The 18,435-nt window shown below is 39.5% G+C and overlaps 1 protein-coding gene across 7 annotated transcripts in view; it reads left to right on the top strand.

The window, feature by feature from the left end:
• The window catches only part of RERE (arginine-glutamic acid dipeptide repeats), a 523,083-nt gene that overhangs the window by 118,499 nt on the left and 386,149 nt on the right, over positions 1–18,435 (top strand). Inside the window, exon 1 of one of the 7 annotated variants that reach the window (XM_060201412.1) lies at positions 15,521–15,871. The exons of 5 other annotated variants lie outside the window; for them this stretch is intronic. The gene's annotated coding sequence lies outside the window, so the exon portion shown is untranslated. Of the gene's footprint in view, positions 1–15,520; positions 15,894–18,435 lie in introns of those variants that run through there. One more of the 7 variants, XM_060201411.1, reaches the window with a different exon arrangement.

The raw sequence follows: 18,435 nt of genomic DNA, 5'->3' as shown, positions 1-18,435 counted from the left end.
GGAATAGGAACAAGACCTACAGGGAGTTAATTTTATTCAGTCTCTGCTTAAAAAGTGTATGTCAATTGAATTAGAGATTATTCTTTTTAAAAAAAATAAAAAAATATTTATTTTTCCTTTTGTTGCCCTTGTTGCTTTTTATTGTTGTTGTAGTTACTGTTGTTGTTATTGATGTCGTCGTTGTTAGATAGGACAGAGATAAATGGAGAGAGGAGGGGAAGACAGAGGGGGAGAAAAAGACAGACACCTGCAGACTTGCTTCACCCACCGTCTGTTAAGCGACACCCTTGCAGGTGGGTAGCCAGGGGCTCGAACTGGGATCCTTACGCTGGTCCTTGCACTTTGTGCCACGTGCACTTAACCTGCTGGGCTACCGCCGGACTCCCAAATTAGAGATTCTTATAGTATGGAGGTACATATATGCACAGAGGAACATAAGTTTGTTGTAGCAATAGGAACTCACTCATTATTGTACTTCCACATACAGATTTTTGTGCAGGAAAAGAAATTTGATGTTAACTATATGTTGTAATGTGAGAGAAGTTAAGTTGGTATGAAGAGTAAGATTTTGGGGGTGGGGCGGTAGAGCACCAGGTTAAGTGCTCATGGCACTAAGCTCAAGAACCCGCCTAAGGATCCCTATTTGAGCCCCCTGCTCCCCACCTGCAGGGGGGTTGCTTCACAAGTTGTGAAGTAGGTCTGCAGATGTCTATCTTTCTTCCCTCCTCTATCTCCCTTTCCTCTCTTGATTTCTCTCTGTCCTACTCAACAACAATGACATCAATAACAACAACAATAATAGCCACAACAATGATAAAACAACAAGAGCAACAAAAGGGGGGTGAAGAATCCTAGCCTACAGGCGTAGAGGATTTGTGGTGCAGGCTCCCAGCCCCAGCAAAAACCCTGGAGGCAAAATAAATAAATAAATAAATAGATAATAAAATTTCATTTTCATGAGACAAATCAAGAGAATGAATCCCCAGACAAATGAATATCTTATGATTTTAGTAATTTGTGTATATTTGTATAGTATGTTCTGGAGTGATGTATTTCAACATATTGAATGTAATTATTTAGGTTATTTCTAGGAACATACAATAAAAGAACTAAAGAAGTTTTGTTATGTTACCATTTTGTGAGTTTGAACAAAAGAAGATTATATATACATAAAGACTTTATTCTGTCTTTTATATAGTAAGCACAACAAACATATAACAATTTTTATTTGTGGTGGGGATCAATCTCCAGCACTTCACACATGCGAAAGGTGTACTCTCAACACTGAGATACATCTCTAACCTCTCATTGCTTTTTAAAAAATAATACCATTTATGGCTTATAGGGATGTGGGGGATTGAACTTGAGTCTCAAGCATGAAAGGCTCTTTCAATAACCATTATGTTATCACTCTTCCTCCTCCCTTTGAGATTTCAAGTTTTCTAAGACTATAGTTTATATTTCCACACCACACCCACTACCTAACCTCATTGATTTATTATTATTATCATCATTACTATTATATATATATTTTTGACAGGGACTCCTTTTCTTTTAGAGAAGGGGGTGGAGAGAGAGTGAGAGAAGGAGTACATCACTGCTCTATTGTTGTGAAGCTTCCCATTTACATGGTGCTTCTCTGTGGGTCCAGCAGGGGCTTGCACCTGAGTCCTTGGTAGCAGAGCGTACACTCTACCAGGTGAGCCATATTTCAGTCTCATTATTGTTTTCTTAAAACAAAAACAAACAAAAAATTAAGTAAAGAAAAACTATTTAATAGGATAGAGAAAAATTGAGAGGGTGGGGATAGATAGCATAATGGTTACGCAAAGAGACTCATACTTTGAAGCTCTTATGTCTCAGGTTCATGTTCAATTTTCTATACCACCATATTGAGCATATTGAGCAGTACTTTGGTTTAAAATAAATAAATATATAAATAAATGTTTTAGTTAAAAAATGAGAGGAGATAGACTTCCTTCTACATACTAACGTGCACTCTACCAGGTATATCACTACCCAATCCTCCCCCCCTCGAATTTCTAATTTCGTTTTAATGAGAGAGAAAGACGAAGGCATTAAAACAGAGCTCAGCCCTGGTTTATGGTGGTGCTGGAGACTGAACCTGGGACCTCAGGCCTTAGGCCTGAGAGTGTTTTGCATAACCACTATGCTGGCTCTCCAACCCGCTCCCTCCTCCCCTCCCTCCCTCTCTCCCTCCTTCCCTCCCTCTTTTCCTCCCTCCCTGTGAACTAAGAGCTGAGAATGAATCAGAGTATCACTCTGGGAATTGAACTCAGGACTTACAATGTTTCAGAGTCCAATTCTTTATCCATTGCTGCCACTCAGGCCTTTCTCTCCCTTGTTCTGTGCTGCCCCCCCCCCCCCCCATCAGTGAGTGTACTGCTCAACTCTGGCTGATGGTGGTGCTGAGGATTGAAACTGGGACCTCAGAACCATAGGAAGAAAGTCTTGCATAGCCACTATGATATCTTCTGAGCCCTCATTGTTTTTTATAATCAAATTTTATTATCTTACCATACCATGAAATTTCAAGAATGCAACTTCAGTTTTATGTGTGCAAGCCTCAGTATTCACCATCATAGTTTTAGTGCTATCACATTACTCCCCTTTTCCTTTCCTTTTGTTAATCACCATTTTTTTTAGAGTCTGAAAGTTATTTTGTTGTGTTTTGCCATTTAATCTACTTCCTCACTTATTATTGTTAGTTGTATGTTACCTTTAAGCTTTCATGTAAAAATGCCATCTCCTTCCCCCTCTGGAAGTCTTGGGGGGATGAGGGGGCTAGGGGGGGTGTGGCGGATATTTTATAGATGTGATTCAGGTAGATCTTTCTTGCTATGACAAATGTAGAAAGATGAAAAGGAGGAATACAGGATAGTTAATCATTTAAAATTCTGGAATAACCTGGATTCTGTTCAACTAGTGCTAAGGTTATTACACTTTATTTTTCTGTATTGTTCTGGTCATAGCTTTAATGTTACTTTCACTAGACTTTTGTATTATAACCATTAGGCTAAAGTCAGATGTCAAGCTCCCTTTTCTGCATGCTGAGGCCTGTAGAATATGGAGTTGCTTCCCTTATAACCACATCTGTTGTCTCCTCTTATTATCTGTTAATGGTACTCAACTTGACAGGGTTGTTTTGATAAATGAAGGGTGTGTAAAACCTGGAGCTGGAGTAATGTGGAATGGAAATCAGGACGAAGGAAGCAAGGCATAGATAAGCCCAGTGAGATCATGTGGAAACTAAGATGTCCCATGTGTAATAGTGAAAATAAAGAGTGTTGTAGTGCGGGGGAAGGAGGCAGGAGAGTTCTGTTTGTTGATTAGTTTTTCTTAGTTTATAAATCATTGATCCTAAATAAAGAAATACAGCTTCCTGGCCCAGCCTTATGTCTCTGGTCGTCTCTGGTCCGCCCTTGAAGCTAGCCCGGCCAGCAGGAGCCTCCGAATTTTAACAACACCATTGATCTGATCTGGGGCCCGTATTCAGCACAGGAGCCTTTGTAACCTCTGCATCCCTGTAGGTCTGAGCTCAGATTCTGTGGTCCTGGCTAGGAACCTTCCAGGCTGCATCAATTTCAGGACCCTTAATCCTCAGGTGATAGGTAGAGTATGCTATCCAACCTTCCTTTGGAGAATGGAACAGTCCCTACTATTGTTGATTCACATTGAGGGCCAGGTCCCATAGGGGCCTACAGAGGGGTCCATTATGTTGTTCCTGATGGAGATGACTAGTGTCAGTGGTGTGAGGGATCTGTTAGAGATCTAGGCTCATCATGTCTGTGTGGGAATCCCAGGACTCCCTAACTAGGGCCCCAGGTGAAGGGGTGGCCTGGTAGTGACTAAAGACTTATCATTAAAGTATGCCAGTCTCTTGCCCTTATTCAGCTTTTGGAGTCTTCAGTTTGTCAGACAAGGTTAGCTTTGGTGTGATTGAGAGATGTGCGATAGATAGAAGGTAGGTGAAGAGGGTATCAAGGTCTAAATAGAAACTATTTCATTAGGTACTTTATAGTGTCTTACTAGGTGTTTCTGCTTGCTTGCTACATTTATTGACTCCCTGCATACTACTGTGCACTTTTGCTTTAAGGTATATGCTTTTCCCCAACTCCTGGATATATGTACTTATGCCCCATCTCATGGACCCTGGTCTGTATATAGATTTTGAGGTTTGTTAAGAAGTGTACCACCCGAAATGAAATTAAGGAGTCCTGTGAGCTAGGAAGGGTCTCACCAGAGTGATGAAGTTGGTGGGTTCACATTCCATGCCTGACATCTCTGGATGCAGTCCAAAGTGAAGTATGCCGAGTTGGTACTGGTTGCACTTATTAGGCTGGGATCAGCAGGTTCAGTGCTGGGCTAGCTTCATGGGAGAGAGACCAGGAACTTGTGGTGACATGGTAATACAATTCTTTATTCATGCAGGAGCTCCAGAATCCGTTGTGAACACAGCTGGTTAAGCCACATGGCACCAAACCACAATGCCACCTCCTGCTCTGCACTCCAGCCCTTCTCCAGGTCGGGGTGCGGGAGAGAAAAGAGGAAGAGAGCAAAACCAGGAACATATAGGATAAAACATATAGGGTAAAACCGGAAGTGGCAAGTCAGGAATGGAAATGGCTGGGAAAGAGGGTGGAGAAAAAGAAAGAGCGAGAAGGTAGAAAGCTTCCGTAGCAATGGTTGCTAGGGTTTTAACTGGTGGGATTAAGGTACCCTGCAGGCAGGTCTCAAGATAGAGGATAGATCAGGCAAAACAATGATTATGTAAATAGGCTATAGTGTCAGCAATGGAGGATGGAGCAAGGGGGCTGGCTTAAGGCCTGACAGTGCAGTATCAGTTGGTATTAACTGGGAGAAGCATGCAGAGGTTTAAGGACTGGGAGAAATATGGGCTTTGTAGAGAAAGGGGAGGGTTCCTGCTGTCTTAGGGTTTAAGAAAGCAATAGATAGTTATAGCTATAACAGAATCATTTGGCAATTGAGTTAACTTTGAAAACCCCATTGTTAGGATTTAGTGTAGCATACAAGACCTCACCACAATTTATGTTCTTTTATGCTATTTACTTATAGCTGTATCTTATAAAGGAACACCACCACTTGCTTTTGTTTTCTCTGGTCTAAGCTTTTGGGAGATTTAATATTTCAAAGAGCCAAGTCATTATTAGAAATATATTGGGATTTGGGTGGAAGCACAGTGGGTTAAGCGCATGTGGCACAAGGCGCAAGGGCCAGTGTAAGGATCCTGGTTCAAGCCCCCAGCTCCCCACCTGCTGGGGGTCACTTAGCAGGTGGTGAAGCAGGTCTACAGTTGTCTATATTTCTCCCCTCCTCTCTGTCTTCCCTCCTGTCTCCATTTCTATCTGTTCTATCCAACAACAACAGCTATGACAACAATAATAACTGCAGCAAGCACAACAACAAGAGCAACAAAATGGGAAAAATAGCCTCCAGGAGCAGTGAATTTGTAGTGCAGGCATCGAGCCCCAGGAATAACCCTGGAGGCAAAAAATATATTTTGAGCCCAATGTAAAATATAATTTGCCCAATGTAAAAGTTCAATCTGATTATTAATTTGAAGTCTAAAGACTTAAAAGTGCTTAGATTGAAGAAACATGTACTCAGAGCTATGGTCTATCCAACAAAAAGTTTGAGACATTCAATCCATTTTTCACCTGTCTTATAAAATGAATAGTAATTTGTGAGACTGTAAGTTAATAGGTGTGTATATTAACACCATTCCCACTACCAAAAGTCTGTGTCCCATGCCTCTCCCAAGTGTAGCTGAAGATCTACTCTCACCCTCCACCTAGAGATTTTTACTTTGGTGCCCTACTCCAGAATGAACTCTTTTAATTTATTTTATTTTATTTATTTTCCCTTTTGTTGTCCTTGTTGCAGAATGAACTCTTAAGAAGAGTTCCATGTCAGGGAAATTGAAGTTTCTTTTTCTTTTCTTTTTTTTTTTTTTAATAGAGGAAAAAAATGAAAATAAGGGGGAACATTCAGTGTGAAAAAAAATAATAAGGATTTCCTAACTTCCTCTGTTTGCAGGAAAATTTGGTTGCTTTCCTTTCATAGAGTGTTGAAAACAAACTAGTATAGGTGTGCTTTCAAAAATTTAGATTCTTTTTATATTTCTCTATCCATGTATATAATGCTTAGTAATCTATTCAGGTTACCTGCTGCTATTTGCCTCTTCTTTAAATGTCAGGTATGTAGGAATAACTTGGATTGTAAATTAGAGAGGGCTTCTCAACTTCATTAACTCAAAAATAAATGCTGCTTGCAAAAAGTAAACAGATAACACAAAATAGGACTTCTGTTTCTTTGAGTTGTCCCGGCACAATTAATTGTCAATAAAACCAGGTATAAAAGCTTCCTTTTATCAGAACGTTAAGGTTAATAAAACAAATATTTTTCACTTGTATAGGTTGTATTTATTTGAGAGAGGTTTCTTTATGCCAAAATGTATAGAGAATATAGAAAGTGAATGGTCCCCATCAGTTCACTTATTCACAGATCTATATGCCTGACACCTGGTATTTGATGATGAGCAAACAACGCAGCTTTCTATAATAGAACCTACTGACTAGAAGGACTATGAACATTAATCATTAAATTATACCAGTGAATTATAAGCTGAGGTAAGTGTTTCAGCAAATGGAGCCTAGTTCCCTGAGAAGTATGTCAGAGAGGAACTTGACCTAAAATAGGATTTCAGAGGAAACTTCTCTGAAAAACTGGTGTTTGAATTGAGATCTGAAGGAGGAATATACTTTAAACTTTGTATGAGGTGAAGAGTGGCATGAAGGTGGGCAGAAGCAGTGATGGTCAGTGGTTGAAATCTGGATTGGTGTGATTGAAATGTAGGCACTGGGTGTGGCGTATTAGCAGTGGATGTAAAGATAGGACAGAAGAATTCAAGTGTCATAAAGTATTCTTAAAACATTTGGGATTCCTGGGAGACTAGGGACAGTATAAATTCAGAGTAGAGTAGTTTGGTTCTTTCCAACTACTCAACTCAGATACTCTGACTAACTGACTATAAAGCAGAACTTTAAGAAATGGTCTGGGTAGAAAAATGTTTTCAGACTTTGCCAAGTGTCTGGATAGAAATTTAGACGGTTGTAAGGATTCCAGTTAGAGCCCCCGGCTCCCCACCTGCAGGGGGTGTCGCTTCAAGGGTGGTGAAGCAGATCTCCAGGTGTCTATCTTCTCTTCCCCTCTCTGTCTTCCCCTCCTCTCTCCATTTCTTTCTGTCCTATCCAACATCAGCAATGGCAACAATAACAACAACAACAAGGGCAACAAAATGGGAAAAATGGTCTCCAGGAACTGTGGATTCATAAGCCCCAGCAATAACCCCGGAGGGGGGAAAAATAAAAGGAAAAAAAGGAAATTTAGAAATTTGAAAATGGATATGTTATCATCTGGAATGACTTGGGAACCTGCAGCTAATTCAGTCCTTGTGACAATTAGCAAATAGTTGAAGATTTACACACAAAAGATCGAAGCAAAGACTTTTATTGCAGTGTTAATAAGCAGAGTTATTCTCTTTTAAATTCTTTTTTTTTAAATATTATTGGATAGAGACAGAAATTGAGTGGTAAGGGGAGATAGAAAGGAAGAGACAGAGAGACACCTGCAGCCCTGCAGGTGGGATCAGGTACTTGAACCTGGGTCTTTGAGCACTGTAATGTGAGCACTTAACCCGGTGCACCATCACTTGCCCCCCACAAACTTATTCTCATAGAATGAGAGGGTTTACTCCTCAGAAAAGAGATGAGCCACAAAAAAGAGATGAGGTCCAAAGTACAGGACTGAATGTATTTTAAAGTAAAAATTTGAGGGAGCAATAGATTGCTTCATTGATACACAATCAATAATACTCTACATGTGCTTACCCATACTGTCTATAGAAAGATCCTGGGGCGGGGGGTGAGAACCTCAATACTTCTTCTAGTGTTTGCCCTTCTTCCGTAGCCAGTTAACAGCGTCAGGTTGAGCCTGATGTAAAGTTTCGAGACCTCCTTTGAATCTGGAGAGGTGGCAGTCGTTGACTATGTGGGTCATAGTCTGTCTGTAGCTGCAGGGGCAATTCGGGTCGAAGTCACCATTTTTTACAGCTGAGTAGTATTCCATTGTGTATATATACCACAACTTGCTCAGCCACTCATCTGTTGTTGGACACCTGGTTTGCTTCCAGGTTTTGGCTATTACAAATTGTGCTGCCAAGAACATATGTGTACACAGATCTTTTTGGATGGATGTGTTGGGTTCCTTAGGATATATCCCCAGGAGGGGAATTGCAGGGTCATAGGGTAGGTCCATTTCTAGTCTTCTGAGAGTTCTCCAGACTGTTCTCCACAGAGGTTGGACCAATTGACATTCCCACCAGCAGTGCAGGAGGGTTCCTTTGACCCCACATCCTCTCCAGCATTTGCTGCTGTTACCTTTTCTGATGTGTGACATTCTCACAGGAGTGAAGTTATATCTCATTGTTGTCTTGATTTGCATTTCTCTGACAATCAGAGACTTGGAGCATTTTTTCATGTGTTTCTCGGCCTTTTGGATCTCTTCTGTGGTGAATATTCTGTCCAATTCCTCCCCCCATTTTTGAATGGGGTTATTTGTTGTCTTGTTGTTGAGTCTGGTAAGCTCTTTATATATGTTGGTTATTAAACTCTTATCTGATGTATGGCATGTAAAGATCTTCTCCCATTCTGTGAGGGGTCTCTTGATTTGGGTAGTGGTTTCTTTTGCTGTGAAGAAGCTTTTTAATTTGATGTAGTCCCATAGGTTTATACTTGCCTTAGTCTTCCTTGTAATTGGATTCGTTTCATTGAAAATGTCTTTAAAATTTATGTGGAAAAAAGTTCTTCCAATATTTTCCTCTAAGTATCTGATAGTTTCTGGTCTAACATCCAAGTCCTTGATCCACTTGGAATTTACTTTTGTATTTGGTGAAATACAGTGATTCAGCTTCATTCTTCTGCATGTTTCAACCCATTGTTTCCAACACCATTTGTTGAAGAGACTCTGCTTTCCCCATGTAATAGTCTGGGCCCCTTTGTCAAAGATTAGATGTCCATAGGTGTGGGGCCTCATTTCTGGGCTCTCAATTCTATTCCACTGGTCAGTGTGTCTGTTCATGTTCCAGTACCAAGCAGTTTTGATGACAATGGCCCTATAATATAGTTTGAGATCTGGCAGTGTGATGCCTCCGGTTCTGTTCTTTTATCTCAAGATTGTTTTGGCAATTCTAGGTCTTTTCTGGTTCCAGATAAACATTTGTAGCATTTGTTCTATTCTCCTAAAAAATGTGCTTGGGATCTTGATGGGGATAGCATTAAATTTGTAGATGGCTCTGGGTAATATATTCATTTTGATTATGTTAATTCTTCCAACCCATGAGCATGGAATATCTTTCCACTTCTTTGTGTCTTTTTCAATTTCTTTGAGTAGTGACTCATAATTTTCAGTATACAAGTCTTTCACTTCTTTGGTTAAGTTTATTCCTAGATATTTTATTGTTTTTGTTGCTATAGAAAAAGGAACTGATTTCTGGATTTCAATTTCTTCTAACTTAGTGTTTGCATAGAGGAATGCCACTGACTTTTGAATGTTAATTTTATAGCCTGACACATTACTGTATTGCCTGATGATTTCCAAAAGCTTCTTGCTAGATTCCTTAGGTTTTTCCATGTATACTATCATGTCATCTGCAAATAAGGAGAGTTTGACTTCTTCTCTTCCAATATGTATGCCTTGAATCCCTTGCTCCTGCCTGATTGCTATGGCAAGAACTTCCAACACTATGTTGAATAGTAATGGTGATAGTGGGCAGCCCTGTCTAGTACCTGATCTGAGGGGAAATGCTTCCAGTTTTTCACCATTGAGTATGATGTTGGCTGTAGGTTTGCTATATATAGACTCCACTATCTTCAGGAATTTTCCATCTATTCCTATTTTTTGTAGTGTTTTGATCAGAAAGGGATGTTGTATTTTGTCAAAGGCTTTCTCTGCATCTATTGATATGACCATGTGGTTTTTGGTCTTGCTTTTGTTGATGTGGTGGATCACATTGATTGATTTACGTATATTAAACCAACCTTGCATGCCTGGGATAAACCCCACTTGGTCATGATGAACAATCTTTTTGATATACTGCTGTATCCGGTTGGCTAGAATTTTGTTCAATATTTTCGCATCTATGTTCATCAGAGATATTGGTCTGTAGTTTTCTTTTTTGGTTGTGTCCCTGTCTGCTTTTGGTATCAGGGTGATGTTGGCTTCATAGAAGCTGGCAGGGAGTATTCCAGAGTCTTCAATCTTCTGGAAGACTTTTAAAAGTAGAGGTATTAGTTCTTCTTTGAAAGTTTTGTAGAATTCATTTGTAAAACCATCTGGTCCAGGACTTTTATTTTTGGGAAGATTTTTGATAACTGTTTCAATTTCATTAGCTGTGATGGGCCTGTTCATGTTATCCACTTCCTCTTTACTTAGTTTTGGAAGTTGGTAGGTATCTAGGAAATCATTCATTTCTTCCAGGTTCTCTAACTTGGTGGCATATAGTTGTTCATAGAAGCCTCGCATGATATGTTGAATTTCTGCAGTGTCTGTTGTGATATCTCCTCTTTCATTTACTATCCGATTTATTTGGGTCTTCTCCCCTTTTTGTTTTGTGAGTCTGGCTAAAGGTTTGTCGATTTTGTTTACTCTTTCGAAGAACCAACATTTACTTTCATTGATCTTTTGTATGGTTTTCCTATTCTCAATGTTATTTATTTCTGCCCTAACTTTAGTAATTTCTGTCCTTCTGGTTGCTTTAGGGTTCCTTTGTTGTTCTTCTTCTAGGTCTTTAAGATGTGCAATCAGGCTGTTTATTTGTGCCTTTTCTTGTTTCCTAATGTGTGCTTGTATAGCTATGAACTTCCCTCTTAGGACTGCTTTAGCTGTGTCCCAAATATTTTGATAGCTTCTGTCTTCATTTTCATTGAACTCTCGAAACATTTTGATTTCTTCCTTCATTTCCTCTTTGACCCAGAAGTTGTTAAGAAGTGTACTGTTGAGCTTCCACATTTTGGCACTGTTACTAATCTTTTGTTGATTGTTAAGTGTTAGTTTAATTCCACTGTGGTCTGAGAAGATGCTTGGGATGATTTCAATGCTCTTGAATAGGCTGATGCTGTCTTTGTGGCCTAACATATGGTCTATCCTTGAGAATGACCCATGTGGATTTGAGTAAAATGTGTATTCCAGTTTCTTGGGATGAATGACTCTGAAAATGTCCAATACTTCTAGTTTATCTATCTCTTCATTTAGCTCCCTTATGTCTTTACTGATTTTCTTCCTGGATGATCTGTCAAGTTGAGATAGTGGGGTGTTGAAGTCCCCTACTATGATTTTGTTACTGTTAATATATTGCTGTAGCTCTTTCAGTAGAAGTTTGATGTATTTAGATGGCTTCTCATTGGGTGCATAGATATTAATAATTGTTAAGTCCTCTTGATTGACTGATCCTCTGAGCATTAAGTAGTGTCCATTCCTATCTTTTTTAATCTTATGTATTTTAAAGTCTATCATGTCAGATATGAGAATAGCTGTTCCTGCCCTTTTTTGTGGGCCATTGGCTTGAATGATAGTTTTCCATCCTTTCACTTTAAGTCTGTGTTTGTCTTGTTGCGTTAGGTGAGTTTCCTGTACACAACATATTGTTGGGTTGTGTTTTCTGATCCATCTTCCTACTCTGTGTCTTTTAATAGGTGAATTCAGGCCATTGACATTTATTGATATCAAAGATTGAAGATATTTTAACGCCATTCTTGTAGAGTTTTAGAGTGTTTTGATATATGTTCTATTTGTGGTGGTCTGGTTGTTTATAGGAAACCTTTCAGAACTTCTTTCAAGGCAGGCTTGGTGATGGTTGCTTCCTTCAACTGTTGCTTGTCTGAGAAGGTTTTGATGCTTCCATCTAGTCTGAATGACAATCTAGCAGGATATAGTATTCTTGGCTGAAAGCCTTTCTCATTGAGCACTCGATAGATATCTTGCCATTCTCTTCTGGCTTGTAGTGTTTGTATGGAGAAGTCTGCTGCTAATCTTATGGGTTTTCCTTTGTAGGTGACTCTTTATTTTTCTCTTGCAGCCTTGAGGATCCTTTCTTTATCCTTATTCCTTTCCAATCTAAGTATGACATGTCTTGGTGTCTTTAGGTCTGGGTTAATTCTGTTTGGGACCCTCTGGGCTTCTTGAATCTTTATGTCTTTGATGTTGTCTAGACTAGAGAAATTTTCAGCTATTATGGCCTGGAGAATGCTTTCTTCCTCCCCTTCTCTTTCTTCCTCTGGTAAGCCAATAATGCGTATATTGTTTCTTTTGAAGTCATCCCATAGGACTCAGTTGTTGTTTTCAGCATCTCTTAATCTCTTTTTGAGATCTCTTACTTCTTCTTTAGTTGTCTCTAATTCATCTTCAATCTTGCTAATTCTGTCTTCAGCCTCATTGATTCTATTCTCTCTGCCCTCTACTGTTTTCTGGAGTTCATCTATTTTGTTGCCCTGCTCTGATACTGTTTTAGCTTGTTCAGCTAGTTGCCTTCTTAGCTCAGCAATTTCAGCTTTCAGCTCTAATAACCATGAGATTATTAGAATTTTCTTCCATATTCTCATTTGTTGTTCCTGCAGTTCTGATTACAATTTTTTCAAATTCTTTACTCACTCCTGTTATTATTTCCTTAGCTAATGTTTGGATGTTGAACTCGTTGTTTTGTGCTTCGCCCTCTGGAGGACTTTTAGCTGGACTCTTGTCCTGGTTCGAGTCTCCATTATTTTTTCTTGTTGTTTTAACCATTTTATATAAGTTAAGAGGTTTTTCAATCCCTGAGTTGAAGTTCAGTGGTGTAAAAGCCTTTTTTTTTTCCCTTGTAGGCTATGGTAGCCTGAGGGCTTTTAAACTATCAATAGGCTTCTTGGCTTAATCAATGACTCCTGACCAAGAGATAAAGCAGGGTGTGGCAGAGATAATCCAGTGGTTATGCAAAGAGACTTTCACAGCCCTTCAGCTATGCCACCGAGGTATAGGTCTTCTCCTGAGTTTCCCGGTTAGATCTCTGTGCCCTGGTGTCCCTCCCTGTTGCTGCTCCAGATTCTGAGGGTAGTAGCACTGGAGACTCAGAGTTGTACTTGGTGAGTCTCTGGGGAGTCCTTTCCTCCCTTCAGCTATCCCCTTGTTGGTGGAGCAGACTGGAGGTGGTGTCTCCACTGACAAACTGTCGAACTGTTAGCAGTCACTTAATCTCTCCTTAGGCCCCTCTCTCCTCTCTGTCACCAGCCACGCGTGTTTGTACTCACGGGTGAAACTTACTAGGTTTCTGTGGTCATTCTAGTCCTGTCTTGTTTCGGTCCGGGTGGTCTCCTTTGGTATTCCTAGTTGATCCGGGAGAGGAGAGGATAGGAGAGAAAGTGATCTGCTGCTCGTAGCTCCGCCTCCGGAAGTCGAATGACTGTGGGTAGTTTAAATAGATCTTTCTATAAAATAACTTGATTTTTTTAAGCTATCAGCTGAATGATAATTAAATAGCAAACGAGCATGTCATTTTGACGAACTGAACCTAGAAAGCAGAATCTTTGACTTATACTCTGATTCCTCCAACTTTTTTTGTTTGTTTGTTTGTTTTTTTGAGAGATTTTGGGCAAACCATTTAACCTAAATCTTTGCTTACTGCTAAGAGGGTACCGAAAGTTCAGCAGCTCTATTGAACTGTGAGGCAGCCAGCACATTTACAAGTAACACACAGAAGGTTATCTAAGAGTTCTGTGACTTGTTCATGGAAGGTAAAATGTATAACATTAAAATTAAATTTTTAGTATAGAATTGGCAACTTGGCCTAGCTTCTTTGTCATGTGCACAACCCAGCTTCAAGTCTTGCCCCCATTCCTCTGAAGGAAGCTTTAGTCCTGTGGTCTGTCTCTGTCTCTTTCTCTCTAGATAGAGATATAGAGATAGATATGGAGTTTATCACTATCTTCACATAAGTAAATAACAGTTTAAAGTTTACTCTTGAAAAATATTTTGGCAAAGGGTAGATAGCATAATGGTTATGCAAACATACTCATGCCTGGGGCTCCAAAGTCCCAGGTTCAGTCTCCTGCACCTCCATGAGCCAGAGGTGAACAGTGCTCTGGTGTATTTAAATATATATATATATATATATATATATATTTATATATACACACACATATATACACACATATATAATAAATAAAATACTTTTTAGTTGCTAAAAGAGAAGAGATGGAACTGTAGTATTGTTGTGGAAATGCAATGCTGGGGATTGAATTTGTGACCTCATGTTTGAGAGCCTCGCTGTGTACACATGTACACCTGTGTGTGTGTGTGAACACACACCCCTTTGGCTGATACTTTTCCAACAAGAAAAAGGGTATAATTCAAAGTATTAAGTGGCCTTAAATAATTTGAATGAATATTCTATAGGAATGTTTTTTAAAAAATTATTTGTAGGACAAAATGATCCTTTGTTTTGTTACTTTTAGAAATAGATGTGTAAATGTCATTTTACTATATAGATGTAGATTTGGTAAAATTTCACAAGTTTATATGTGTTTATTTGAATTAGAGAAAGGCACTAATTTAAAATTAACAGTTGGTTATTTTGTCTAGATGCCATAACAATGGAATTAATGAGGGGTATGGAGTCTGGTGCTTGGATTATATGTTCATTAAAGCCACATTAGCAAGGAATGTGTATTTATTTTGTTTCCTTATTTGATGTATTTCAAATTTCAATCAAATCCAATTTAAGCTGTTCCTTGACTAGTAGATGGATCTTTATTTTCTTGTGGAAAAAAGGCTTGCTTGGAGAGAAGACTTTTAAACAAATGACTTAGAATTGTTAAACTAAGAAAAATTTGGGTAAGAAATACTGTTGGAGACCAAATACTTCTTTCTCCTTTCTGTCTTTGAAAATAATGTTCAGTGTGTCTGTGATTGTTGGTTATTTCATCTGCATGTGTTAGACGTCAGAGGTAGTTGGCATTAATATTCCTGGCAGAAGCAGAGGCAGCTCTAGGATGTGTAAACCGCTGATCACTCACAGGGCTGTGCTGCCTCTTTAATAGCTTGCTTGCAGATGCATTTTCTAGCTGACCAGGCTATTAAGAGCTGCTATCAATCATGCAGCCTGCCCTGTTCAGGCTGATGGGAGGGGAGGGAGGACTGGGAAGAGGAGAAGATGGCTAAGCTAAGAAGGAGATAAAATGAAGGGGGGGGGGCAGGGATAAGAAAGAGTCTCAGTCTCTGTCTCTCTCTCCCCCCTCTCCCTCCCTCCTTACAGACACACATACACATCCGGAGCAGGCTGCTCCAGCCCAGGTTTTGCTGACTGCCTTTGCAGCCAGGGGAAGGCTGCTCTCTTTCTCTCTGGTCACAGGCATGTGGCAGTGTTGGCTGGGGCCTGGGGTGAAGGAGCACAAGTACCTGCCAGAAACTGCTGCTGCATCCCCAGCCACTAGTGCGGGCCTCCCCCTACCCCCTCCCCAGCCTCAGAGCCTTGGGGACATGCACTCCACACTGCTTTGCCCAGTGGCCATCCAGGTCTCCTTTTGTTTAGCAAGTGCATTTCACTCCCCAAGCCCTGGTCAGTCTTGTCTGTGCGTGCGTGCCTGATTCTCTAGGGGCTCTGCACTTGAGAAGGTGGTGAAGGAGGAGGACAAGGCTCCAGGGCTTAGTCTCTGCCACCCATCGGCCAGCCTCAGACAAGTGGCCAGCACCTATTTGGTGCCCTGAGAGGAGGAAGAGGGACCTGGGCCAGGAAGTTGGACAAGTAGGCATAGGGTTTCTTGGAGGTGGGTGTACAAGAGTATTATAACTGACCCTGTAAAGATGAACAATTTGATTATTAAGTATATTGATGGCTTTTCAAGAATTGGTGTTTGCATTTCTTTTCAACTTACTAGTTTTTTAATTGCCAAAAACCTACAAATTACAATTTAATAAATCAGTTAAGGAATGTGAACTTGTATGTATATTTTCCTCAAAGGAATAGTTACTGAAAATAAGCAAGCAATATATGAGCCCAACATAACTGATTAGAAATTTTATTGCTTACTGTGGAGTAAATTTAAATTTTAAAAGTGAAATTAGTTTGATGTCTTGTTATAAGGTAATTTTGGGCTACTTAAGAGACAAGTATAATTTTACTTCTTGTACAACAAACCTACTGTTTTGCCAGAGAAGTTAAAATGTAAAGGTTATTTTGAAGAAGATTGCTCTAAGTTTGAGTCATTATCATTAAAAGATTTTTTTACAGTTATTGTCCAGGGCCCTTTTACCCTTGTTTACTCAGATCTTGTACTCTGAATCCTAGGGAGACTTGCTTGACCACTTTCTGTTTGCTGGGAAAGAAAGTGGTGTAATAGGTTACTTTGCTAACTCTTAGCCTTTAGGCTTCCCTGGATCACATGTGCAGCCTCTCTCCTGGGGCATTGTTTGGCAAGAAGCCTCCTCTCAACCATATGGAAATTTTTAAAAAAGTGAATGAACACAGGGGTCAACAGGAAGATTAATTTTTCTTTTGAAATTCAGTGTAAGTAAAAGTTGAGAACATAGCTGACAAAGTTCTTAAAATGCTATGCCAAAATTGTTTTATTGAGTTTCTTTCTTTTTTTGCTAGGGACTTCACATTTAAAGTCTACATGATTTGAAGTGTTACAGACGGGAACAATATCCCACGAAAACCCATTGATCTGTGGGCAATTATTTCCAGATGCACGGCTGACTACATTTTTATGCATGTGTTAGATATGGACTCTTGGAATTCCTTTCAAAATATTTGCACTGCCTAGTAAAATAACACAAGGCAGACATTTTAGAGGCTTTCCAGTGACTTCACAATAATAGAGTAAGAGCAGCAGTTAGAAGATTGTATTTGTTTTTTTGTTTTTGTTTTTCCAACTCTGCAATTTGGTAGTGTTCAAACTATTTTGTAAAGATCTCTGCAACCAGTGAAAGGTGGTTTTTCAGTTCCGGGCACTTTGATGGTTCATTGTACTCTGGAAGGTCCTGACGCTTGGCAGGCGGCACTTGAAATGTTATTTGATCTGGTTGCAAGATAAAATTGACTATGATTATGCTTTTTCCTTCCCAGTAGCTGTTGAAAGTTAAACAACTTACCCTTCAGTCATTCACTGTAAGGTTTCTAGAAAAAGGCTGTTTAAATTCTTGTTTTGTTTGTGGTTTTGCATTTATGAATTGAGGAGAAAGCTGACGTAATGTAGTTGTGTCACTTCCTTTCTGTGGGGGGATATTTATATGTTCTAGTCTACATGATGGTGATTATTTCTGAAGTGCTTGAATGCTTATACACATATTTTAAAGTTCATCTGTGTGCTAATTTACATTGTAGATCTAGGGACGGAGATGGGTTTATACAGAAGTAGGGGAAGAGTATGATGATGAACCTTGTCAGTAAGGTTCAGTGTTACACAGACTAGCTTTTCTAATTAGTGCAACTGTGTACAGTTAGTTCAGACTGCATTTGTAGGTCAGTTCTGCCTTCCACTGGAGAGTTCATGGACTTGTCTGATTCTTAATTCCTCTCCTGCCACCGAGCTTGCTTTTAAGCAGATAACAGAGCAAAGCTAGCTTTTGTTTGCTCATGTTAATGATTTATTTGTGAGATATATATTTTTTATTTTTAGGAAATTGGTAAACCATGTAATTTATTAGTAGGCATTATATTTACTGTGCTTTTCCAAGGTCAATGAGTCTTGCCTGTTTTTGTTTAGTCTGAGTAGCCAATGGAACCATCCATTTTATTATGCCGTATAAAGATTTTTTTTTTTAAAAAGCTGATTTGTTTGTTTTAGTAAGATTAGTTTCTGAAAGGGGGGGCCCTATTTGAATGAATGGAGCTAACATGGCTAGAGTCTCCTTCCCCCTTCTTGCCTCCCATCTTTTTAAGCTCTTGTGTCAAAGGGACTTAAAAAGTCATTAACTAATAACAATTTAACCACAGGAGGTAGAAATGTCTCTGTTTAGGGACATGTATAACCCACTTTAAATGTTATTTATTTAATTTTCTTTCTTCCTTTTAGTCTTAGAAATAGGGGAGACGCCACAATACCACTCCACCACTTTGGAGCTTCCTCTGTACATTGTGCTTCCAAGTGGTGCTGGGAGCTTGAGCTTGGGTCCTTGCACAGGGTTAAAATATGCAGTCCACCAAGTGCTCTATCAGCAGCCACTGCTGTGGTGGTGGTGGTGGGGGGCATCTTTGAACTTCAGACAATGTTTTTGTTTCTAATTTATTGTATTTACTTTGATATAGAGTAGACTGGAGTCTTTAAATATAGTCAGACTTTTCAAGTTGCTAAATGTTAGCATTTA

Source organism: Erinaceus europaeus, chromosome 11 (assembly GCF_950295315.1).
Source record: "Erinaceus europaeus chromosome 11, mEriEur2.1, whole genome shotgun sequence".
Lineage (NCBI taxonomy): Eukaryota > Metazoa > Chordata > Mammalia > Eulipotyphla > Erinaceidae > Erinaceus > Erinaceus europaeus.
The sequence above is the reverse complement of the archived record's forward strand: the minus strand, read 5'-3'. Positions and strand labels throughout refer to the sequence as shown.